The 27271-nt window shown below is 37.7% G+C and overlaps 2 long non-coding RNA genes across 6 annotated transcripts in view; one reads left to right on the top strand and one right to left on the bottom strand.

Annotated features, from left to right (window-relative positions):
* Positions 1-6287: 6287 nt before the first annotated feature.
* On the top strand, positions 6288-9466 carry LOC134471933 (uncharacterized). The gene is made up of 3 exons (XR_010041689.1): positions 6288-7093; positions 8291-8378; positions 9332-9466. It is a non-coding gene; the product is annotated as an uncharacterized LOC134471933 (long non-coding RNA).
* A 1761-nt stretch (positions 9467-11227) lies between these two features.
* LOC134471932 (uncharacterized) overlaps positions 11228-27271 on the bottom strand; it is a 44521-nt gene continuing 28477 nt past the window's right edge. For 4 of the 5 annotated variants that reach the window (XR_010041688.1, XR_010041687.1, XR_010041686.1 and 1 more), the window contains 4 exons: positions 22591-22665; positions 19158-19264; positions 17758-17789; positions 11228-13268 (listed from right to left, as the gene is read on the bottom strand). This is a non-coding gene — a long non-coding RNA (uncharacterized LOC134471932). The remainder of the gene's footprint in view (positions 13269-17757; positions 17790-19157; positions 19265-22590; positions 22666-27271) is intronic. The other variant, XR_010041685.1, reaches the window with a different exon arrangement.

Genomic DNA, 27271 nt, shown 5'->3' with positions numbered 1-27271 from the left:
ACAACTTATATAGGGTGGAGGCGGGCCAAAGGCAGGAAGAAGACAGGAAGTGTTATCTGATAGGTCATCATCCCATCTGGTTATATGATGTAAGCAGGAGTGGATTATGGGTAATGTAAGCAGGCTGAAACAGGAAGTTTGCTTGTCATGTGCATTGCAGGCAAAGGGAGAATCATGGGAAATGTAGGCTGACACACAAAATGCCCTCAGGCGGGAGGGGCAGGGTAGCAGCAGCTTTTCGAAGCTGCTCCCTACACTACTATTCTGCCATAAAGCAGGATAAAGTTGAGACATTTCTAGGGCAATTGAGGCTCCTTGAGAACATACTCTTAAGTAAATAAATCAGATATGTAAGTTTAACATTGCAGGGCTAAAATAGAGGCTGCGGCCATAGCTTAGTGGCACAGCACCTGCTTGGCAAGCAAATGGTCCTGGTATTTAAAAGGGGCCAAAATATATAATACATATTGAGAAATAGGAAGAAAATATCCAAATGAGAACAGAAATAAAGGGGAAGAAGGAAGGGAAAAGAAAAAAAATAGGAGAAAAAAGGAAACATAGCTTTTATAAAAAGGTGGAGAATGGTGTTTGAAGGAGGGGAGTGGATTAGGGTAAAAGTAGTATTAAGATATATTACGTACAAGCACAAATTCCCTTTGATGAATATGATCACTATGCATATCTAAAATGTACCAGACTGGGCATGGTGGTGTACAACAGTAATCCCAGTCCTTGGGAAGCTGAGGCCAGAAAATTGCTATGAGTTTGAAGTAAGCCTGGGATGGAAAGTGAGTTCAAGTTTAGCCCAATCTGCATAGCAAAACTCTGTGTCAAAAAGACTAAAATAAAATAAAATATGCTCATACATATTTTTGAAAGATTCGGTTCCTTCCAAGCACTCTTCACGCATTTACCCTGTTCTGCCCACTATTGTCAAGTCTGATCACCACCAAGGTCTTCCAAGGATTGCACGATTCCCATCCTTTGAAATTTCTGAATGGTTTATTTAGTAGAGAGATGATAAAATAAAGATAAGGACCTAAAGGGCAGGGGACGATACTGAGAGCTGTCTTCAAAATCCTTTCCAAAAACTCTTGCACTTAGTTTTCAATGTCATCAGCTAGATTTTCTCAACATTTGGAAGCGAGGACTGAATCACAAACTTTATAAGACCATATCAAGGGAGCCTTAGCTGTATCCATACATCACAGCTTCTTGAAACCCATGTCTTTTTTGTTTCTTAATCATATTATTTATTTATTTACTTATTTATTCATTTATTGAGACAAAGTCTTGCGATGTAGCCCAGTAATCCTTTTTCCTCAGCCTCCTAAGTGGTAGGATTACAGGTGTGCAATACCATACTCAGAAATTTAAAACCAGATTTTAAAAGTAATAGTTTTTTTTCTAATTTTTAGACTTTTATATAAAAGAAAACTAAAATCACTATCAAAAAAATCAAAAGTATCAAACTGAATAGACAAGAGACATTTTTCCCTAAATGGATTATAATTTCTAACATTTATTGAACTCTCAGTACATGTAAGTAGAGTCTTAAATGCTTGGTATGAATAATCTCGTTCACCTCCTACAACAAAATGAGGAAGTAGATATTGTCAACCTCACTTTAAAGATATGAAAACAAATAACTAGCAACATTCCCAAGGTCACTAACAAGAAGAGATGCTATAAATAAGATTAAAATATCCTGCAGGTGGCACAGTTTAAAAAACAGAAGAGGTGCTACTGCTTATCATAGCCCTGTCTAGAGAAACTAGACTCTGGGTTACAGTTTCATTTTAACAAATGAAATCAATCTCTGGAGGACATAATTTAAATAAATTATAATGTAAATTATAAACTATAATCTAACTTATAAACTGCATGCATCACCACTGATCTTTGGATAACATCTACCCCTTTTATCATTTTTTTTGTAATTGAATAAAATAAAGTAAAATGTAAAAGCATAAAATTGTCAGGTGTTTTAAAATTGATGGCTTTAGTATATCTAATTAGTAGAATGTGGCTTCTTTCTAGGTAGAAACTGGAAATGCTTCATTTCCCTATAATATTACATATTGGAAATAGATGAAAATTTATACTTTCACAGATCTGCACATATTGACAGTGGTCAGTATTGTCATGGAACCTCAGATAGTTTCCTATAGACAAGCATATTATGAATTTATTTAGCTTCTTTTAATTCAGGGTTCATTTTGTCTTGGATTTTGTAGAGCCTTTCAAGCCTCACAGTCACTCCTGATTTCCAAGGCTGGAACAAGAGAAAGTCTTCTATTTGTGCAAAACGTTACATTGTACAGTTAGACACAATCATATGGTGTTTCAGTTAAGCATATTCCAGATACAAGATGGTGGTCTCATGTACTTATAATGAAGCTGAAAAATTCCTAACATATAGTGACACTGCAATCAGCATAATATCACAGTACAAGTGTTACTTGTTTGTGATAACAATAGTGCTTTTTCTCAGCAAATACTGGACATACAATTGGGTAAAGTGTGCAATATTTGATAAGAAAAACAACTATGATAATGTTTTATGGACTTACTGTCGGAGTCGCTCCCGGCCGGCAGGAAGAACACACGACAAGATCTGGCAGTGGCTAGGCTCTCTTTATTTTCCTTCTCCGCACAGTCTGCCCCGGGATTCTTCCCGGCCGAAGCCTCTACCGGTCCGCTCCCCGCGGCTCCTTTCGTGCTTCTCTTCTCCCGAGCGGGAGAGGCACTTGCTTATATGCAGGCACATCATCCAATCAAAGCGAAGCGGGTAATGCAAGCTAATTGGCTAACATCAATTGTTGCTAGGCAGATTATTCTGTGAGGCAGGCTGTTTACGCGGCAAGGACACCCAGGAAGCAGGACACAGGCGCCATCTTGGCGCCCTCGATGGGAGGGGTAATCTAGCTCAGGCTTTGCTCTTTCCCACAGGCCCCATGGCTGTTATGCATGGTGGCCTAGCATAGCCGCGGCTCCCAACAACTTACTACATTTTAGTTGTTACTGAAAAGCATACCAAGTTTCCTGTAAAACCATGTGTCATATTATGCTGGCCATAGGTCTCATAGAATCTGTGCTCACTGCATGTCCTGACTGTATCAGGAGCTCACACAGAGATTAAGTCATCTAGGGTTGTGTACGTACATTCTACGCTGAGGACAAAACTCACCTTCAAATGGACCTCCGTCATCAAGTAATACAAGATACAGTCATACACATACATCATTATATATAATATTATATATTGTGTGGCTTTGATTTCTGTACCCTTCATGATTAGTAGTGTTAAGGAATTTTAAGATGTTTTGCCTATTTGCATGTCTTAAGTGAAATGTCTATGCAGGTTATTTGCCCATTCTATTTTTGGCTGTTGAGTTCCTTTTTAAATTTTGATATTTTATCCCTTATCTGATGTTGTACTAAAGTGGTAAAAAACTAAAATGCAAAGTTATAAAGATAGTTACTAGCAAAAATAGTTAAAAAGATAGTTATTAGCAGAATTGTCATTCTGTGCTGTGTTTATTACCCTAGTAACCACGTAATTGAAGCACCAACCACATAGTTATAGACTAACTGATGTGATCATGCTGTTCTGTATGTGTCATCCCCTCCCCCCAGTAACCTGTTTGCTGTGTCAACCTTTGTTCCCTTTGTGAGAGACAAATGTTCTTGGAATTGACAGACCAAGGGCTATGACTTGGCTAGCCACCCACTGTGAAATGCATCTGACCTCAAGCAAAGGAGAACAAAGACCCATCTTGTTTCTGTTTCTCATCACTATGTACTTAATGATCAATGAGCTAATCATAAAGGAACTATAAAAATTAGTCAAAACTCTAACCCAGTTGCACAGCTTTGCAAACTCTATCTGCACTGTGTTGCTGGTGCCAGCTTAAATAAAAGTGCTCTTTAAAAAAAAAAAAGACGTCTTGTCCTTTTTTTTTTTTTTTTTTTTTCTTTTTCTTTTTCTTGAATAACATCTTGGGGCCTGAGAAACAGTTTATAAATACTCTCATTTTATAGACTGTCAGTTGACTATATTGATTATTTCCTTTGCTGTACATAGCTTTAGTTTGATGTAATCACATTTGTCAGTTTTTGATTTTGTAGCCCATTTTGAGGGGTCATATTTAAAAATCTGCCTGGATCAATGAATTGGAGCATCTTCCGTGTTTTTTTCTAGTGCTTTCATAATTTCAAGGCATACATTTAAGTTTTTTATCTAATTTTGAGTTGACTTTTGTATACAGTGATAGAGACATTCAGCTTCATTATACTACATGTGATAAAAACAGCACCATTTATCAAAGAGACTCTTTTTCTCCAATGTCTCTTGCATTTGTTGAATGCAAAGTTCAGTTTTCTATAAATAAGAAAATAAGCAGAATAATTTCTATGATCTCTATTCCATTCTATTTCTTTCTTTCTTTCTTTCTTTCTTTCTTTCTTTCTTTCTTTCTTTCTTTCATCATTCTTTGTTTTCTCTTTTCACTTTTTCAGTATTGGAAATTGAACCCAGGGCCTTTACACTGAGCTACGTATGTTCACAGCCCTTTTACTTTTTACTTTGTGGCAGTCATTAAGTCACTAAGTTGTCTAGGTAGGCATCATCTGTGATCCTCTTGCCTCAGTCTCCCAGAATGCTGGGATGATGGGTGTGCACACCATGCCAGCCTATGTATCTGCTTTTATGATAGCACCATTCCATTTGTGATACTAGAGATCTGTAGTATACTTTGAAATCAGGCAGTGTGATGCCTCCGACTTTTTTTTAAGCTCAGAAGAGCTTTGAGTCAGGCTTTTTGTGGTTTCAAAACACTTTATGAGTATTTTCTTTCTAATTCTGTAAAGAATGCCATTAGTATTTCGATATCTTTCTTTTACATGTGTGTTCTCTTCATTTTTTTATGGATACTTTGTAGTTTTGATTGTACACTTCTTTCATTCCTTGGTAAAATTTATTCCTAAGTATTCCAATAATCTCAACACCTAGCACAGACCCAGAGAAAATGCAGTCACTGTGTCAAAAGAACTTCTGCACCCACGTGTTCATTGCAGCTGTACTCACAAAATGCAAGTACAAGGCCAACCTAAGTCCATCAGCAGATGAATGGACAATGAAAATAAGGCACATATATTGAATGCAATATTGTCAGCCATAAAAAGAATGATATTCTTCCTCTTGTGGCAACCTGATGTAAAAGAGGGTGTTAAAGTGAAATAAATCAGACACATGAAAGAATTGTTACACACCTCAAGTTATGTGGAAATTGAAAAGTTGATCTCTGAAACAGAGAATATAATAGTCATTATCGAATCTGGAAAGGGTGTGAGAGTATTATTAACATGAATAGGAATGCATTCAGCTAGAAGAGTAACTTCCAATTTTCTATAGTACAGTAGGATAACCATGGTTACTATGGTAACCATGGTTATCCTATTGTACTAATAATTAATTCTATATTTAAAGTAGCTATTAATTCTGCTACAATTAACAATTAATTCTATATTTAAAGTAGCTAGAAGAGAGAACTCACTTCCTAACACTAATAAGGAATAAATCTTTGAGGTGGTGGATATCCTACCTTGATTTGGGCATTATATATTGCATATATTTATTGAAATGTTACACTATACTCTACAAATTGGTATACTTATGCAAATTCTTTCTGTGTGAAAATATTTTAAAAGCATCCTTTGTGGTAGTCAGAAAAATGTAGCAGTATCAGGATAGTAGGAGTTACAGACAAGCAAACGGACGATAAGCAACAGAGAAAAAGGATTTTTCTTTCTATTGGAATAATGGAGGTTACTGGTGAAGAAAATGATGGAGAAAGACAGCCTCTGCGAAAACAATGAGTAGGAAACTTGTATAATACATAATCTTAGATAAAATTCAGTTTAAAGATTGATTATCTTAAAATAGTCACACAAGGAAGAGTCATTCTGGACCAACACTATGGACAAAACGGGTGCCACAAACAGAAGTCCAGACTGTGCTGGCTGATTAAAGATGAGAATCTCATCCTAGAATGTTACAGGTGGATTCTTGAGGTACTCAAGTGTTTAAATCTGCAAAGGGCAATTAAAAGTTTCTGCTGGAAATCTGCAGTGTACAGTTAGAATGTATGTATTAAGTGTATAAAAAGTCAAAATAATCATTTTTAAAATTATGAGTTACGTGATCTATAAAGCACATTCTAATAGAAAAACAGCTGGTAACTAAGGGAACTATATATTTAGATACATCACAATTGCAATAAAAACAAGTGAGATAAAGCTGGTCACATGTCTTTTGGGAATGCCTTGTCTTGAGATGATACCACTAAAGTGCTTTGTGCTAGAAATATCCCCTTATCGTTGGCAGGCAAGGTTGTTTCTCTGGGTGTGACATTTCTTTGTGGCCTGCTGGAAGCTGTCTTCATTGTCCTGGACATTGTGAAAGGCTGAAGCAAAGAGCTGGACCACCTGCAATAGCTGCATATAAATGGGAATACCTCACCTATTTACTGAAATATTTTTGCAGAAAATTCTTCAGGAGCAATTGGTCCCATATCCATCTAGTATATCAATTAAATACAAAAAAATCAGGAAAATGAATTCGATTTATCGTCCCTTGGCACAAGAATACAAAAGGCAAGAAAATGAGACAAAGACAATATGTTCTTCTGGGCTTAGAGGGAGTCAGTAAATTGGAGTTCCAGTAGAATGTGGACCCCTGATTATGTGACCTGCACACCAAGTTTCCTTGAAGCCCCTCTAATTCTGGAGCTATGTTGTGCCAGGACTGTCACCTCAGTGGAAATCTTCAACTGCAATCATCAAGGAGAAAAGCACTGGGAAGAATTTTAGCCCATTGTTCAGAACCCAGAATTTGAGTAAAAATCTCGGTAGGGAAAAGAACTTGAGAAAGCCATCTGTGGCTCCCAAGTATGTTTACTCGATGAAGAAAAAACATATTAAGTCATTTCAAGTCTGTCAAAGATCAAAGAGCAATTAAACAAAATGAGCTGGCAAAACTTCAAAATCTGCATCGGATCAAGTCCCAAGTACTGAATACCAAAATTACTGGGTAAAATCCTAAGAAAACAAAAATGTTAAATCTTAAGTTGAATACTTCCTTATTTGCCAATGCTAGTCATTTAACTATTATAATTTTTTATCATATGGGAAAGGAAAAAAGAAGAAAGGAAAATATTATATATATATATATATATATATATATATATACATATCAAGATACATAGCTATACTACTAATTTCCTGTTAATTCACCAATAGTTTCTTCTGTTATTGTTTGATCATTTTATGCCTAGATCTTTTAATCTGAACAACTACTCCTAAGATAGCAACATCCAATATATTCTAGTATTGATTTCTTACTGTTTTTCTGAAATTCTGTATTATTCCTAACATTTTTCTGTTTTGTTTTTTAAAATAAAAGTAAAATTTTACCTCATCTGTAAAGTATAATATTTAGATTGGAAGATTACTGAAAATGATAGAATTAATGCATATAAAATGCATTGTTATCCATAAGTTAACTTAGTTATCCAATTTTCTAATTTTTTAAAAACTTACTTTCATTACATTCTGAGTGAGGGTATTAAAATCTCTTATGAATTCCAGTCACTTAACTACTTACTTACTTAAAGTGAAACTTCACTGAAGTAACCTTTAAAATGTTTTTCATAGAAATTGATTGCATCTTTATCAGATATATGCAAGTCAGTTTGGTGATGGGTAGAAGAATTGGATAATGAAAAGGATTGTTTGTCTGAAATGTTTATAGGTACAAGATGGTATTAAAGGGAGGGGAGAGTTTTCCCAGAGGTGACAAAGGCAGAAAGTGGAGGTAAAGGTTACTGATGCTACTTCTGGGAATGTTAGAGTAATGTTAGAATGGCTTCCATGCTACGAGGGAGCTCACACAGAAACTAGAACACTGCAGTGGAAATAATCTTGTAGCAAAACCAATACCTAATTTCTGGAGATATTTCCGCAGTTTCTGACTTTGCAATTCCTTAGCCAATCTCAGATCTTCAGAGTGCCAATGTTCTTATTTCTGAAGTTTAAATTTTAGTTATTTTAACTTAATGCAAAGATAGGAAATATTATATAAAATGACACTTTAAATATATGATGTAGATGTGATGTACTATAAATTAGATTGGCAGTCTTCCTGTGTGTGTGTGTGTGTGTGTGTGTGTGTGTGTGTGTGTGTGTGTGTTTCATTTTTTTGTGACATGGTCTCACTATGCAAATTCAGGCTGGCCTCCAACTCACTCTGCATCCAAGGCTGGTCTCCACCTCGCAGTGATCCTCCTGCTTCAGCCTCCTGAGTTCTGGGATTGTAGGTGTGTGTCCCTGTCCTTTATACCTTTTGAATGAAGTTTTCTTGGTGCTTTGTTTAGAAGACAAAGAGGAATACAACCAAGACTGAAGTTGCATTGCACTTGCCTGGGATGTTCTCATGTTAATTAATTAAGCAAATACTTATTGAGTACCTGTACCAGGTATGCTCTTAGGCACAATGGTAAATAAGGCTGAATGATACAAGGTTTCTGAGGCTTATATAGTATGCTCTGCCCTGCTGCAGAAGAAGCTGTAGGCTGCCTTGAGATGCAGAGAGAATCTGGCCAGGCAACTCTATGGGAAGGGACAAATGATTTGGGAGAAAATGATGAAGAGGACACTAGACAAAGGGATAGAGTCTTCTACAGGGATAAAGGGACACATGTCCCTAAAACCATGGGGTGGTTGTATGTTGGAGGCACCAGCTCAGTGGTGCTAGAATAAGGATGCAAATGGCACGAGTTAATATTGGGAGGAGTCACTCTCCAATCTACAGAGGTGACTGCAGACCACACTGGGCATTTTCATACGGTGGGAGAAGGTAGTATCTAGATAATCATTTTGATGTGTGTAGTGGCAGAGGACTATGAAAGAAGCCACAGAGGGGTCCTGTTAGTTGGATTTGCTAAGGGTTAGATGTATTCAGGTGATAAAATGGGGCAAATGGGCAACTGTGTCCCTGGCTTGTGTATTTTGATGGATAACAGTTGTGTTTGGTGTCAGGTTTAGTGAAAAGAACACATGCCATAGGAACAGAATAATTAGAAAACATATGTATTATTATGTAAGAGGACTTCTTTGTTAGGTTCAAGGTGATGGGAAAAGAATCACTACTAATCATTCTTTTTACTTGTTCTGGGAATCAAACTCAGGACCTTATGCTTACCAGGCAGGTGCTGTGCCACTGAGCTAAATTCCCAACCCGATTACTAATCATTCATTATATTTTTCCTAGTCGTTCTTGTAAGAGCCATGTCAGCAATGGCCGTCTGTACACTGGAGAGTGGAGGATCCAGTATGTACTCCACTAAGAAAACCAAAGTTAAAGTGAAAGAAGAATTAAGACTCAGAGCCAGTCCAAGTGTGAAGGCACAAAAGCCCGCTGGAAGGCTGCCTGTGAAAGTCTTTGGAAGGCTGAAGAAATCGGGAACTTGGAGCCCAATATCCAATGCAAAGGATGCACTTGTTCAGAAAGACTGAAGTTCTTCAAGCAGGTCAATTTCCGTCTTTCCCTTCTTACCCCGTCTAGGCTTCAGATCTATTGGTGGCAGCCAAGTTTAATCATCCTCCCTCAGTTTGTTGGCCTGCATGTTAACAGTGCAAGACCCTCGGAATTTAAGATATTCAGATTGGTGCACCGTCATCGCAAAACATGGGTTCCATTTCACTACAATAAGTCCAAAGGGATTGTGATAACTAAGGGAACATGTCAAGTATGCACATGGAACTTCAGGTGAGGCATTCAGAGCATCACCTTGGTGTAGTAATCCAGTCCTCACAAAAGGGTATAGGAATTTGAACAAAAAGATATATAAATTGGGTTTTATGAGATAAAACATAAAATTAAAAGGAAAGAACATGAGCACCACATTTCAGACAAAACTAGATATATGGATATGGCTTAACCTGGTACACTATCATGATTTTTGCAGAGTAAATGTCCATATATTTCATAGTTGTATGCTCAAGCAATCCCAATTCAGTTTGCTGAAGTAAACTGGGTCGACTGTGCTTGTTCTGTAGCTTAGCATTATTCATGCTATAATCATTTTACTTTTTAATGTTCTTTTGGTTTGTTCTTCTTTGCAAACACTTTAGATTATTTAAAAAGAAATACAGTCCATTTTAGAGAGTAGACTACTTACTAAAATTGTGCATCAGTGCCAAAAATATCATTAAGCAAAACAAATGGAAAAGAATACAAGATGTTTTGATGTAAGAACTAACAAAATAGTATACCACTGTAATAAGGAAACTCTTTAAAATGCTTTTTCAAGGTTAAAAATTGAGTCTCAGGGCAGAATTTCTAACCACTTAACACTGAAAATCATTCTAATAAATTGGTTCTAAAAATGCATAACTTTATAGTCAGGTCTTTCTCTGCATTTCACTATCCCTCTCTTGAATGCCACAAAACAAAGTCATTAAAATCATTAAAGGAGCGTTTATGCCTTCTCCTCTCTTTTTCTGCCTTGCTCTCGTTTTTTTGTTTTGTTTTGTTTTGTTTGTTTGTTTGTTTGTTTTTTATTTAGTTCTCAGGTCTCAGTTCTTCCAGCCTTCTTTCCCCTGTATTTTTTCTGAATTCCACGCTGGCCTCTTACCTTATCTCATTTACATTTCAATTACACCACCATGTATCCCCTCTGGGACCTGTAAGTTTGCAAATTCTTCTATCATCTGGCTCAGAATGTTCTCTCTTAAAGATTAGGTGCAAGGTGGTGGGGGAAATGTCACTTCTAACAATTCATCCCATTTTCCCTTCTCATATTATAGCAGCATAAGACAGGCACAAAGTCACTTCTGGTACCCATGTCTCTAGCCTGTTCCTGGGGGGGGGGGCGGTCTATCAACAGGCACCCGACATTCCCCCACATATATGGTGCACACAGAAAGCCATCACTGAAACACAGAAAGGGAAAATGCTTTCAGGTTTGCCTGCTAACATTTTTCCTGCTCACAGGGAATTCAGTTTTTATTGATCCAGGCTGAGAAAAGACAGGTTTCCTTATCAGCAGAGATTAAAAAGTGGAGAGTTTGGGAACTGAATTCACCAGCGTTGCCCAGTGAGCATTTTATCATTTTTTTCTTTCTCTGTAAGAAGTACCAAAAATGAGGACTATTCTCCAGAGAGGTATTCTTGCCACTTTTACTCTTGTAGTTTAATATTTGACGAACTGCTACCAAAGAGATGAGCTATTTTGCCACATGCTCATATATACAAATTTTCTTTTTCTATTTAGTTCTGCGAGATAAAGTCTGTCTGTGTAGTTCAGGCTGACCTTGACCTCACTGCACAGCCAAAGCTAGCAGACTCACCAGGATTCTCCTGCCTCCTGTTGGGATTACAGTCATGAGACACAGCATCAGCCTACATATGCATTTTAAAGGAGGACATTCATATTATTAAATGTATCCTACTACCACTGTCAGTAAGAGTTAAGGATAGCTTGTGAGGACAAAGTAAGATCACCCTTCTGGTGGCTGGGGATTTAGCTCAGCAGCATAAGCACCTGCCTTGCAAGCAGGCAGTCGTGCGTTCCATCCTCAGTACCGATTTTAAAAAAAAGAAAGAAAAGATCACCTTCTGTACACAGAGCATGCCTTAAGCCTCCAGGAAAATTGTGACACAGTGAGATTTTACACTTCCAGCAGCAGAAGTCAAGTTGAGGTCTTTAAAAACCCTGCTTGGGGCTGGAGAGTCTCCTGCCATCCTTCCAAACATTCAGCTTTTTCTTCTGCCTGCTTGGAGCCCTGGGTCTGATCTCACCACATCCACATCCTCAGGCATAGAAACTCCCACAAGGAGAGGCTGGGTCAACTCCCATCATGTCTCACTCATGTGCATTCCAACCTCCAAAGGCCTCTGTGTGGTGCTTTTTCTGATCATCTTTTATGTCCCATGGCTTTTGGAGGTTGTTAGGTATACCTTCTTGGAATTAAAATATTTTTGCAAAAGTATCTACCATTTTGCCCTCTATTTCTCCAAGCACTTACTTAGCTTTTGCTCTATGTTATATTAGCTTCAGTTGAGGACACTTCTCTCTCTATTTCCCTCAGCTGCTTTCATGACCAGTACTGGACAGTGGCATACAGATATGAATCAGAGTCCTCTGCAGACCTTACTGCTGTTTGATAGAACATTCATTTTCCAGTTTTCCATCTTACGCTCTCAGGCTGTGCAATGTCTGGGCTATTTTATTGTTTTCATTGATTGCTGCTGGAATATTGTCTTCGGTTCTCTGAATATTTGATGCTTTACAACTGTAAATCTCTTGCTATGCTTCTTGACAAGGTCTACACTCACACAAATGATCCACACAATAGTCTACTTTTCTTATTTCTGATATTTTTCCCACTGTTCCATCACACATTCTTAGCGGCTCCTTGATCTGGTCACTAAAAAATTACTGCAATATTTCATAATGTCAGTTCAGAAAATGTTCCTCTCTGATGATGTATCTCTCTAGCTTACTCCTTGTAGTTCCTCTACATCAATCCTATAATACTGCTAAGACTTTCAAATCTGTGATCTAAGCACCTAGCTTAAATTTCATTACCAATGATACCCACTTCCCACAAAATAACTTCTATCTTTCAACTCTTTTAGTTGGTTATAGCACCAGTCAGGTCAATTCCAACTCTCGGCAGTCAAAAGTAGCTAAGGAAAAATTACACAACCTTGCTTACATATCTCACTTTTAGAACATGACTAGTAATCTCAAGTAGACCCTCGTGGTTGCCAGGCAGTCACGACGTATTCCTCATGTCCATTTACTTATTCATTATACTGCATGAGTAATTTGTATTTTCTCTTCAAGCAGAAGAAAACATCAAGTTCTTTCCACATCTGCCTGTTAACATGCATCTTTCCCAGATGCTGTGCTTAAACTTCTATTACTATTTATGACCCAAATCTTTTTATTTCTCTTTGGCCTCACTCAATGTGTAAATAATTACACTATTATTTCTTCCATCCTAATAAGATATCCAAGTAGGAGGGTGTTTCCTTTTTATCTTTATAGGAAAATATGCTAGAAGGATTGTCTTTTACGCTGTTTCTGATTTCATCTCTCTTCATTTGAACCTACTTTGGACTCCTCCATTCCATTAGCAGAGTTCTTAGGAAAAATGGTCTGAGACAGGTCATGAGAGAATATCCATGGTGAAGACATCTACAATGAAAAAAATGAGACATTAATAGATTATTAATATTTTTAAGGTAAAGGAATCTGTAGTGATTGTATAGAATAATATTATTTTGAAATATACAGGTTATTTAAAGACAGTAGAGCATTGTGTCAGGAAATGTATACATATATTTTTCTCTCAATATGCACACAAACATATAGATTTAATGAATAATATAAATTATATATACATGTACATATATACAGATATATACATTTATATATATACAGATGTATATACATATATACACCCATGTAAAAAGATTAGACATCTCTATATGATATATATAATAGATTTATACCTCTATATCTACCAATAAGTTACTGAATAAATATGAAAAATATTAATATAGAATGGATAAAAGAATTTTCTGATGTCTTTGCAAATGTTCTCTGGGTTGACAGTATTAAAATAATTCTTACATCCTTCCTATAAAGTTTTAAATTCTACAAGTCCTCAATATTCTTGCTGTCTGATCACATGTGCTGTATATTTTTGCTCCTCTGATCCACCCTTTCCTTGTCCATTCTGATAAAGTGCTCCAGAAAGCTAGCCTTTCTGATGATACCAAGAGTTTCTTTGTTCTCTGGCAGCTGAGTGGGCTTGGACAATGGAATATACTATTGAAAGACAGAAAAATTGGAGGAAAGAGAGGTTAGGTATTTATTTCTCTACCTCTCTTTTAGTCGTCTTTCCATTGCTGTAACAAAATACCTAAAGAAGTCAGCTTAAAGGATATAAGATTTATTGTGGCTCATGGTTTCAGAGATTTCCCTCCATGGTTATTTGGCTGCCAAGCTGTAGAGCAGAAGCACACGGTGGTGGAAAGGGATGCCTGGACAAAGCTGTTTACTTGGTGGAGGGCACAAAGAAGAGAGGAAGAGGGAGAGGGAAAGGAAAGAACACCAGAGGCAAGGTATAGCCCTAAGAAAACCAGTTCTCTCCAACTAAGTCCTATCTTGTAAGCTTTTATCACCTCAGAGCAATGCATTCTGTTGTAAACCCATCAATGGTCCATCTGCTGTGGAGCAGATGGAGCCCCCAACAGTCAGAGCCCCCAGTCACTTTCCCAAATCCCATCTGAATGCTGCTGCACTGGGAACCAAACCTTCCACACATGAGTTTTCAGGTGAAATTTCAGGTTCAAACCATAAGACTCCTTGGTTAAGTCACCATGGTGGGGCTCTACTTCTGTGTTACAACTCGAGACCTTGTTGAATACCTTTCTCCCACCCCACCCCCATCCTTTTCTGGGTCTAGAAGGACAGTTTCCTTCATGTTGTTAAAGTTTGGACCTCTCTAAAGAATTCCCTCGACTCTGCTTCATCAAATGCTCACTTCTCCTATGGGACTGTCCCTGGAACTGAATGGATCCTCATCTCCCAATGTTCTGCCCTCACACATCTGCTTCTTCTACATTGGTCTCCATGTCCATCTTTGGACGTGCCATACACACCTTTGCCCTTTCTCCCTAGAGTGTTTGTCCCCCTTGCATGCTGTGGCTTGACTCCTCAATTTTTGTTTTACAGTCTTTGATCTAAAGTCACCTTTTAAGTGGGATCCAAAATTTCAACCCCTGACATTGCCTATTGGTGTAATTCATACCAATTATTTGCTGACAGCTTATATTTTATTCATTTATTTTTTTCAAACTTGTTTTGTCCTTCAGGTGATAAGTCACAGGGTGGCAGGAATCTCTCTCTCTCTCTCTCTCTCTCTCTCTCCCCCATCCTCTTGTACACTGCCATATTCTTAAAAGAAAGAACAGAGCCTGGCATGTAGTCTGAGCTCATTTGATATTCATTGTTGAATAAACAGTCTCTCTCCGGAGTATTGGGAATCAATGAATTTATTGATGACTGACTGACTTATGGACTGCATAAACAAATTGAATTCATGAAATGAGGGAACTGGGAGCTGAATGGAACTTGAGAGTTGAAAGATCATTTACTCCAAGTTTCTAATCTCATCAATGAGAAGATTTGAAGCGGGGTTTTAGTGACTGAGACTCAGTGATTCTCATACCATAGTTTGTGTTGATGCAGAAAAGGAAGGTCAGAATGAAGATTCAAGGTCTCTAGCTTCTCAGAGGAGGTCTTATATTTGTCAATTTGGTTTAGGAGAAAGTAAAGGAATATGCTTCAGATAATTTTAACCTTTACTTTATACACAGACATTAACCAACACTGGTGTAAACCATCCTGAGTCTTAGATTAGTGTCACTTTTATTTTAAGGACTTAAGCGTCTGGAGATCTAGCTTTAGGCTAGTTTATTGTCAAAACCTCTGCAACTGGTCTGTCAACTGTTACATATTACTTCTTACTGTGTGACTAACAGGAACTTTCTTAAGCCACTAAGCTGCTGAATCTCATAAAAATACCGGCCCCTTTCCCCCTACCACTCCTGTGGGTACGGAAATAACTTTCTCTGTTCTATTGCATTAAATCCCCATTTCCTAATAATCCATAGGTTGGGAAACTACGTAAAAGAATATTTGTGCCTAGCCCTGACGGGAACAGGGTAAAATTTTTTCCAAACTATTTCTGATTTTAAAATAGATTTAATAAGTAGCAAATCACTTAACTTCCATCTCTTAACACTATTTCTTATTTAAATGTGACTCAGAAATAATCTTTATTTTTGTAATAGGAAAAAGAGATTCCGTTGATGTGGTTCATTACAAACCATCTGCTGATTTTGAATCATTATATACCTTATAGTGAAATATAATATTAAAAAACAAACGAACATAATAATTAAATTTTTTATTTCTTGGTCTTGTTATCCTATTTAGTTCAGCAAACTGAACTAAAAGAGCTTGGCTGAAGGGACGTAACTCTTATTTGGAGTTGAACTGAGATCATATTGATTCCAGTTGTTCAAACACTTGTGGTTATGTTACATCCATAAAGGAAAGTTATCATTTCTCTGGAAGAGAAAACTAAGTGTTCTTAAATTTATCATTATAGCACTGCTCCATAATAAAACCTATTCGCAAAACTAAATGCCTGTTTTAGAATGCAAATTCTTTTTCTGGTTACTTGTGTCTTTTCATACTATCTGGGGAATTAAATAACTGGCTTCCTGGAGAACAATTTAGGTGACAGGGAAGTAAGTTATTATATCCAGAGTGAGTTTCAGTACAACTAAGGTATTAAAATAGTCATCTATTTTGAGATAAGTTCATGTATATCTGTGCCTGCAGTGTGACTATTAGAACTATGGCATACCTAGTTCGTCAGAAACATGTAGGCCTGCCTTTCCTCAACTGTGGTGTACAGTACAGGATCGAATGGGAACCCAGGACGATACAACTTCATAATTCTTTTAGGCTCCCAGAATCTTAACCTATAAAGTGAAGACGAGTTCCCAGATTTATCCTTAATACAGGAGGGTTACTGTGGAGTCATCTGAATAACCATGGTGCGGTCCAGTTAAAGACCTGCCCTGTGATGGAAAGCCACCTTTTCCCACTGTGCTTTGCCGCCACCTGCCGGTGGCTGCTCTGAGTCAGATGCTGCGATGCTCAGGATGGGTGTTCGGCCGGTTAGTTAGAGAAATGATACTGCAAGTGACTGTAGAGACAAACTGTGACGATTTCAAGGAAGAAGAGAAATAGTGATAAAGAGGGAAGTAAATGAAAATACTTCCATGAGAATGAGAAGTGACAGAAAGCCTCTAAGAAAGTAACATTCAAAACATTCAAAACGGGAGGATTGTAGGAGTCAACTTTGTATGTAAATGAGGGAAAGGAGCACAGGTGCAGAAAACCTCCGGACTACAGCAGCAGTGTGTGCAGACACCCGCAAGCAACTCGGTGGGGCTGAGGCGCTCGCTGTTACATGGAGGAAAGAGAGTGGAGCGGTAACCAGAAATGGAGGAGTCTTAAGAGATTTGGAGTTTTCCAGTAAGGCAATCATTTTTTGCAGAATGAACAAGAGTAAACTCAAGTTAGGAGACTTTTGTGACGCTTCAGACAAGGAAGTCTGGTGCTAACAGCATAACTAACATTGAGGATTCACTTTGTCTTGGTTTCATTCCCCCCCCCCCCCTTTGACTCTTTGGTGGCTTCTAGACCTGCCCTGTGTATCGTGAGTGAAGAAAATTAGGTAGTTACAAGTTTGAATGGTTGAACTGAGACTAAAGCTTTAGATTTTGCTTTTGTTTTATTAAATAGAGAGTCAGTCCACTTGCAATCCTGGTATTCTTCGTGCCATTTTAGGAAATGCCACGGCCTTCCTGCAGGCAAGAGCTTCCTCCCTCTCTCTTAGGTTCATTCAGCTACCATGAGAAGAGAAAGGAACAGAGAAGGGATCAGGATGGAAATGTTTCTCCTCCCTGTTCTGGCAGGATGTTTATCTACCTGTCTGTCAGATGTGAGCAAGAAAAGTGCACAGGGCATTATAATGTAGTGGCTAAGAACACAGGCAGACTGAACACTGCCTGACGTGTATCGCAGCCCTACCGCTTACCTGGGTAACCTCTTTGCTCCTCAGTTCTGCATCTATAAAATGAAGATAAAAATAGAGCTTGTCTTAGTCACTCTTCTCATGTTGCTGAAGCAAAGTACCCAATATCCAAAATTAAAGGGGAAAGATTTATTATTATTATTATTATTATTAATTTGCAAATCCCTCATGGTGTATAGAGATTTCAGTCCATAGAGAACTGATTCCAAAGCAACGTGGCCTCACAGAGGAGAAGCAGTTCATGTCAGGCAAAGATCGGAAAGCAACAAGAGACACTCACAGCTCTTTCTATGCTTTGTATTTCATCCGGGTTACTTAGGGCGGCTAGCACACAGCCCCTTAATCCTGCTGCCCTTGATTCCAATACTGCATCAGGAAACAATTCCACCATCACAGACTCTAAACCCAGCCACCACTGAAAAATTTCCACCTATGACATCATAAGGCTTTAAGGGGACAAGCCACAGCAGAGTCCAATTCAGAGTGACTGGAATTATGAAATAAATTAGGATATGGATTTATAAGAGTGTCTGATACATAGCCAATAATAAACATATTAGTTTTTATAGTTATGAAATATTACTGTTTAATAAATACTTTGAGAACAATAAAACTGTCACTAATAAGCAGGTTATATATTTACACTGGGAATAAATGCACAATGTTTTGACATTTTCTATCAGCTACCTGGAGATGAGTCATGTACTAGAAATATCTCCTCTCACTTGGACACCCAAAATATCCAAGTTCAGCAAACAGGAGAAAATGAAGAGGTAGGAAGATAAAATGAACAGAGTGTTTCTACTTATATTCATTTTTATGAGAAACTCTAAGGTAGAAGCTTTTAGTGGACACTTTTTAGTGTGTTGGAATAACCTTTATATTTAAAAGCATTTTGATGTCTCTAATCAATGCATTGCAAATAAGGAAGAAAATAAATAAAGGGCCTTGTTGGTTACTAACCTTAAGTACAAATATAGACATAGAGTCTTTATTGAATTTTGTCTTAGACGTTTTGCACAATATTAAAAAATAGTTTTGTCAGGTTAGCTGAATTGGATTATAAACAACAGTCTGCAAGAATAATCTTTCCCAAGATGATATTCTGATTTTTTTTTCTCCCCTTTTTAAACTAGCAGAACGCTCTGGCAAAAGCCATAACATTCAAGAATAACTGTTAATGACATAGCCAGATGTGTATTAGAAAACCAACTGTCTGGCCAAACCACCAAACCCTCCAAAGAGGGACAGTGAGCTCAGCAGGTAGGGAAAAACTTCCATCATGTGTGATGTATGGTAGGAATATTATTATGACTCAATTAATGCCAGTCTGTATTTCCCGTTGGATTTTTAAGCTTACAGAAATGAGCTTCTCCCAGTGCTTTAGAAGATAATGTACATACCTAGTAAGTCACAGCTTAGTATGTATCCTTTACGTAAGTCACAGTCTGGTATTTGTGTCCCAGCAGAGCTCCTTTGTTTGCAGGCAGTCAGCACTCAGTCGGTGATTCTGACATTAAGACAATACGCATTAGTCACTCCAATGTACTGATATTCAGTGAGTCATTATCCCATTGTTTTCTGATTAACAATTCATTTACAAAAAATTGCTGTTTGAAGATTTTTCTTTAAAGGAAAACAAGTTTATCCTTGCATTACTCCTCACATTCATTATATTCCAGGATCTTTCACTAGAGGGGGCCTTTGTGGGTCTTTCCCTTCTTACAGAAGAAAGAGGATTGATCTAACCAAGAAGTTATGGAACTTACTGAGCTCTCTCTGTCTCTGTCTCTGTCTCTATCTCTCTGTCTCTTTCTGTCTCTCTGTCTCTATCTCTCTCTGTCTCTCTGTCTCTCTCTCCTTCCTCTGTTGACATGCATTCTCAGCTGCCCCTTGTTCCACAGCAGCTTTTCTTGCCTTTGGGTATCTGCCCATTCATTCGCTCTCTGTCATGCAGTAATCTTATTACCTTAGCTTGTCTCAGTAAATTGGGTTAGAGGAGTGAGAGAGCTGTAGGTAGTTTATTTTGAAGAAAAAAGTAAATTCAGTTCAGGAGCACATGAATAAGTCCACTTAGGTATTATGTCCTCCCAGGCATTTGTGACTCAGTTATTCTAAGTCAGACAAGGAAATAAGTACATTGATTCTTTGGAGTTCCAATACCATCAGTATTAAAAATCAAAATCAAACTCTCTCTGAAAGATATCAGCTATAAGCATATGTCAAAATTTCATTTAGGGGCTGGGGATTTAGCTCAGCGGCATAAGCGCCTGCCTTGCAAGCAGGCAGTTGTGAGTTCGATCCCTGGTACCGATAAAAAGACAAAAAAAATTTATTTCATGCTTACCATGGCAGAAAAGGTTTTGAACAAATCAAATCACATGTGTCTTGGTGGGGGATATTCAATGAAAAAGAGAATGCAGAGGTACAAGTAAGTTTAGCTTTAAAAAAAAGAATAAAAGTGCAGTTCAAAACTGTTAGACTTGTGGCAGTCAGTTGGCACTGATCTTCCTACCTGAAAGTCTTAGTCTCCTTCATCTTCATTGGTAACTTGTTTAAACATCTCTTAAAACACTCACATTCTTCCAAGGAGAATGTAAATTACGGAATGTAAAGGTTATGTCTCATGCCCAAATGAGGACAAATATGGCTCTATCATTTTCTGTACTAAAAAGTTTCAATAATTGTTATCTAACTTTTCTTCCATATGATCCTTTCAAAGTCCTTTGTATACTCCCCTCGAAGGATACTTCCAATACTTGTCACAATGAATGCTAGAACATAATAGTCAAAATAACCGTATGCTAATCATTTGTTTTGTGACAGCTATTATTATAACTATTATCTTACTTATCAACTTATTTAAATCTCATAACACTGCAATGTAAACAGGTTATAGTACACACTGTTGGGTCCCAAACTGAGACCTTTCCACTGCACTGTACATTGACCCTTTTACCTTTTAGCTTATATATTTTTTCCTAAAACTATTCCTAGAATTTTGAATCCGTTCTATGTGTATATACTACAATGACAGACAATTGCGCTTTCAACCACATACTCCGAGATTTTAATATATAAATATTCTAGGACGAGGTATATAGCTCTGTAGTATAGTGTCTGCTTAGCAAGTTCAAGGTCCTGAGTTTGAGTCCTGGAATACATATATATATATATATATATATATCCTAGCTCTTCGACCCCTTAGATGGCATGGCTTGAGACCATGTATTTTACACTGGCTGTCAGTAGAATTAAGCACCACTTAACCACAGTAATAACTTGCTCAATAACACATACTCTTTATCAGCTGTCTTTACTTCCGTTTCTTACTTTCCTACTTCCCTACAGATTCAACCTGCTGCTCACAGATACCTGGTTTTCTCAGCACTATTTGCTAATAAGGCTGTCTTTACTCTAGAGTATGGTTTTGGCTCCTCTCTCAAAGAGCACATGAAGGAACCGTGACTCTTATCAACTCAGGTGAATGTCTGAAAGCCTGTATGTCTCTGTAATAACTTCTAAAGAGTTCTTGATCTCCATATATCAAAGGACAGGATTATTTTAAAGTTCAGGCTCAAGTCCCAATTTTGAGGCTGGCAGATTTACAAAGACTGGTGAATGAACAGCCTGGAGAATCCTCCAGGCTAATGACAAGGCCATCATAAAAGAGGAATGAGTTCCTGGGACACAGGGTGAAGCTATGTGGGTGGCTGTTTTTGAAACTTAGACTCCCAGATTTACTTTGAACTTTATAAGTCAGAAGAAGTGTCTCTGCTCATTGTTCACATCCATTTTTGGATTGTAAATCACTTAAAGACCTCCTATAAAGTATATATTTCTTATAATGAAACTGGCTGACCATGGGATCCGTCCCAATTCTCACTATTTCTATACTACTAGACTCAGACTCAGGATGTCCTGTGAGAAAAGCACTGTATCTACTTTGGAGGAAATGAATTATTAAAAAGCACCTCTGAACCTGGCTAAGCATATTGTCAGCATACCAAAGAGCATGCTATGAATAAAGTTATTTTACAGTTTGAAGCTTAGTGTTCTGGCATTGACATCCATAACCACATATAATAAGCTGTTGACAGAGCTCCTTAAAATTGGACAAGATGATGCTTGGAGAATATGAAATTCCATGAATGAGTATTGAGAAAAGGCTGGCCATTTAAGAATGGATTTATTGTGGGAGCAGGAGAAAAATTGATCATATTCTCCTGAATGTCCTCAAGGAAACTTTCCCTTAGTTTAGCTATTGAAATGCACTAATAAACAAGGACCTACTGTCTTCAGGAAAGATGGAGCATAAGATATACTCTGTAGGAATGTCCCCCTGGAGATGACAGGATTATAGACTAGTGAAGGCCAAGTGATACCCCAAAACTATAAGAGTGAGACTCTTCAGTATACTAAGCCTGCATTACAAAATCCATTGCTATTTGGATCATATGTCATGGTAGATAGATTCTGTCGTACTAGAGATTTCTATGATAGGTAAGGATGTCATGTGCAGATTTAACAAGCCCCAAGAGAAGAATCACAGCACAGATCACTCTCCTATTGTTTGCAGAATGACATGTCATTTGTAGCAGAAAACTATTCATCGCTTGTAATTTCCAACATGTTACTGGCCCTACCAGAAGCCAGTCATTGAACTATAGCACATTGGCTGGCTGTATGATGGAAATGGCAATGTTCATTTTTGTATTACCAGAAAAACCATTTTAAAAAAGATATAGAGGTAATGTAGAGTGTGGAAATGATAGTCCAGATCAGGCCAAAGGAAGCCGGCACAATAATAAAATTAAGATGACTCAGATTCCTTACCTAAGTTGCTTGTCTCTGCCACACTATGTCAGTTCCATAGCTCAGGCTTATCACTCTGCAGGGAGTCATAGGTATCTAAATGTAAGGGATGCAAGTTGTTACATTGGCAAAATTCAAAATGACATCGCTATGCTATAACCCAACTCACTGTAGGCCTGAAAGCATCAGTAAGTAAAATGCTCTCTGGGTGGGAGATCAGGCTGATGCAGCTGGACCCCAAATGCCATAGGTGTGGGAAGGAAGCAGTGTGAGGTAAGAATATGCATAGACTCTGGGCAGAGAAAACAGCTCGTATCCACCTGAAAAGAGCAATGCTTGAAAATTGAAGGTGGAAAAAAAGAGTTACTGAATTGGAATCTAATGTGCAAATCTTTATGCTCATACAAGGTTCACACACACTGCATAGTTACTGAACACATAGGATAGGATGATTTATTTCACATATAGGAAAGCATCTAGGTCTTGTCCATAGCAGAAAAATGCTTTAAAAATGCCTTTAAATGAAGTAAGCAGAGTATCAAGCATGGTTATTCAGTGTTCCCTTTTGCTAAGGCACCCATATCAGGCACCAGGGCTGAATGTGAACCCATCAATAGAAACAACTATGCTGAACCCCCAACATGGAACCATTCTTTAAGCAACTGAATGATTAACTGGTAGCCAGGTGAGTACATTTGACTTTTTGTAGCCTAGTGAGGATAACTATATGTATCTACTGAAATGGACATTCGTATGAGTGTTGTGTTTTCCATCCTACCCCTTAGCACCCTGATCAAGGTTACTATCACATGACACAGAATTTGAGACTTATCACCATGGAATCTCACAAAAATCACCTTGGATGAAACATGTGTAACACTGACAAATATCAGTTGGTCCCCACATATACATCATTAGAAATAAGTGACCAACCTAGTAGACTACTAGAATGGCCTCTTGAAGACATTGACAAGGAACCAGCATGGAGATTACACCTGCAAGGAATTAGGGTATAGTAGCAGCAGGATATATGTTGAATCATACCCACTGTCCAGGTCGGCATTTCCATTAAAATAAAAAATAAATGCTTTCAACAAAGCATAAATGAAAAATTCAAAATTATGCCGCTGCTACACTGTAACCTAACATAGTATAGGACTACAAACATCAGTAAGATGAAATTCTTCTGTGGGTGCAGAATTGTGACTGGTACACTCAGCCAAGAGGGAGACATGGCAGCCAGGCATGGTGGTACACCCTTGTAATCCTAGCACTCAGGAGACTCAGGTAGAAGGATCAGCTGCACGTTCGGGCACAGCCAACTTGAACTATACAAGGAGACCCTGTCTCAAAGAAAAAACAAAATGCAAAGAAAAGAAGAGGAAGCAGTCTGAGGTAATAGTATACATCGCTTCGTACCAGTGATCACTGGAGATCCTTGCTTCCTGCCCATTTCTACTTTAAAGTTCTCTGGATTACAGCCTGTGATTCTTCAGTAAATAGAATTAACTTTTATCAAATAACAGAGGCCAGGTTCCATTAAATCCAGAGCTATAATTTTAGCTTGGTCATTTTATATTTATCATACCAATAGATCAGCGTGCAAAAAAGATTCACTGTTTCAGAAAGGAAATTGACCGGCTTATCACTGACAGATAAGACTTGTTGCTACATAATTGGGATAATGCAGAGCATTAGGAATTCACAGGGTTCATTCAAGAACCATTAACTTGTTTAATGCCTCATGATGCTCATAGAAGGCATTACAACAAACTGACAGGAGCACAAAAAGAGAAAAAATAAGACAGAGAAAAAAGAATGAAGACCCTTCGAGGATAAAGACCTGGTTTATTCAAGAGGCAAACAACCAAGAAAGCAGAGGTATTCACCAGAGTGAAAGAGTTCACAAAACGGGGGTAGAAGAAATTATTAAATATCAAATTATCCTCAATAAATCTAATAGAGACCCTGTACCCCACACTAACGATACATGCAAAGGACTAGTATCTCAAAGAAATGACTTGGTTTATCTTCCTATATACCTGGCTTCATTTGGGATGGTCTAGGCAAGAATTTGAGTTTGCAGTGCAGGCTAAGAATCCTATCAGAGAAAAACAAGGTGAATTGTTAAAGGACCAGCTTGAGCTTACAAGTCTTACATGGAGAAAACTTCTGACAGCTTCTTAGGGTCTCTTCTCTTGCAGACCCTGGTAAAGCTGAGATAAACACAAAAGTCATGGTTAAAGTATCCCCATTGTTCTGTTCACTGACAAAACGAACAAGAAGAGAAAGTCTACCCTGGAAGAAAGGAGTCTTAATCATCCCTTTGTCCTATGACCCACAAGATTAGGCTGCTGAGAGGGCTTCAGTGAGCCCTGAGACTGAAGACTCTCACGGATGAGAAGTAAAAGTTGGATCAGTTCTGGTTACAGCTCATCTCTCTCAAACTCCCAGGCATACATGTATGTAAGTACCGTGCATGCATAAGAAGTGTCTATGTAAGACCAGTGTCTTCCATGACGTTCAATATTGTATTTAACTCAAATGCTTTTTCCTAATTAGCCAAATAGGTAAATCTCAGTGGTACAGTAAGTCTGGGTAGATTTTGCTCTAGCATCCCCAAAGTGAAGAAGATGGTGATGAAGTCTCTTTCTGTATACAAGTGAAGAGAATACAGAAGGGAAAGTAATCGATCTGAGAAGCATTACCAGGAAGCAAGCAAGATAAGGCAATCATTTGCCTCTGTGGTTCCTAGGGAGGATTAAAGGCAGTTAAGACTTGGGGATGATGTATGGTGATATTTTAATTATGTGGTCCACCATAGTTCAGGATAAATTTTATTTTATTTTTTTTCATATTTTAATACTAGATTTATTCAATATAATTTCTTTACAAACAAAAAAACCCCACAAACACCACGTTAATCTAAAATGCTCAAAGTTTCAAAACGCAAATTTTATATCACTGACTATACAATATAAGTCAAAAAGAAAAGCAGTGTGCATGTTGCCAAGGCAACAAGACTGGCAGATGAAATAGGGGCTCCATGATGTCTATAAAACTGGCTTTCAAATTGCTCACCAACATTTAAGAGTAAAGGAGACAAATGGGATGGGGATGTAGGTGAGATCTTAGAACTTGGTAACTAATGGGGGGTGGTAAATTAATATTTATTACCCCAAATTAGCCTTCCCTTTTCAGCCTAATGAGTACTATCCTAAGAACAGGCTTACGTAACTCAAGTACCTTGACCTCAGTGTGTTGTGGTATCCTACAAACTTCACCTCTATATATATAGAGGAATATGCAGACGAATGAAACACTGATAGTAGTGCAATGAGAGATATGGAAAGTTAAACATTTGCTTAAAAAATGTATTTTGGGGGCTGAGGATTTAGCTCAGTGGCACAAGCACCTGCCTAAGAAGTGTGAGGTGGGAGTTTGATCCTTAGTACCAAAACAACCCAAAACAAAACAACAACAACAGAATATATTTGTTACAGTATTTCTCTCATTTTTTTTTACCTTTTGTTTTCTGATAATAGCTACTATGGAGTTGTTTTACTAACAGTTAATTTCCTACTTTACACTCTAATATTTCATCCTGTACTTCCTTATAAATATAATCAATTTCAGTAATAATACATTCTCCAGGCATTAAATACAGTTTGTGGCCAGTGATTGCACAAGTGTGGTAATGGGTACTGGAGAGCTATCAGATGACTGTTTCTGGGTTTTAAAAAAACCCACTTATATATGCTTTGGAGGGGCTTGGGCTGCCCTCAGTGGCCCAGAATACCTTTAGTTATCTGCTATCTTATATTATCTGCATTTTGTCCAGGCCATGCTGAATGCTCTCTAATCCTGTGGCTATTTTTAGGTCTTGGTCAAAAAATTGTTTTTGCCAGAGGTCATATATATCGCTATTTGGATTTCCAGTTTTTAAACCTTCCAGCTTTTAAGATCAGTGTTTTCTTATCTGCTCTCCACCTTTAAGGAATTACTGTGTTTGCCCTTCCTGTTTCCCAGAGCATCTATGAAGTAGACTTAATATTGAGTGTGTCAGTTAAACTGTATTTTGTGAAGAAGAGAAAGTTATTATATTTTGCTATGATGAATTTTTAAAAATAAAACACAAAGGGAAAAAGTAGCCTATAACTGAGATGCATTTACATTTTCCTTGAGAAGTGCAAGATACACAAATTTACCAAAAGTTTCTAGCAGTCTTCTAGATTAAATATGAGAATCTTATAAATTCTCAAATATGAATCTGCTTACTATAAAAATGCAAAATTTAGATTTTATCTTAAAATCATAATTGTTGTAAGAGTCATTTAGGAAAAGAGATGAAACCTATGGCTTCCTGCGTGTATTATTCAAGGGGCTGCTTTTCCTTTTCTCTGGTGTGGAAACAAGCAACTTCTTCACAATCTGACTTCTTTTTACTTATTTTGTGTTCTACATTGACATGGTTTAGGCGGTCCTCATTTTGATCTTTGCCTTTACTGTGGCAGCTGTACTAGACAATTGTGGGGAATGCAGAGTGTGATAAACTGCTGTGTGTGTTTAACCAGCATTTCTCCCCCCACCATGACTGTCATCAGCTGAAGAAGGAAAGGGAAGAAGTTAATGGGAACCAGAGTTGAACTGGGACACCGAATTAATGAATTTGAAGAAATATCAGTTTGGGGGCTGGGGATTT

This window comes from Cavia porcellus, unplaced genomic scaffold (assembly GCF_034190915.1).
Source record: "Cavia porcellus strain 051 isolate PalLab524CR breed Dunkin Hartley unplaced genomic scaffold, mCavPor4.1 scaffold_21, whole genome shotgun sequence".
NCBI classification, from domain to species: Eukaryota; Metazoa; Chordata; class Mammalia; order Rodentia; family Caviidae; genus Cavia; species Cavia porcellus.
The sequence above is the reverse complement of the archived record's forward strand: the minus strand, read 5'-3'. Positions and strand labels throughout refer to the sequence as shown.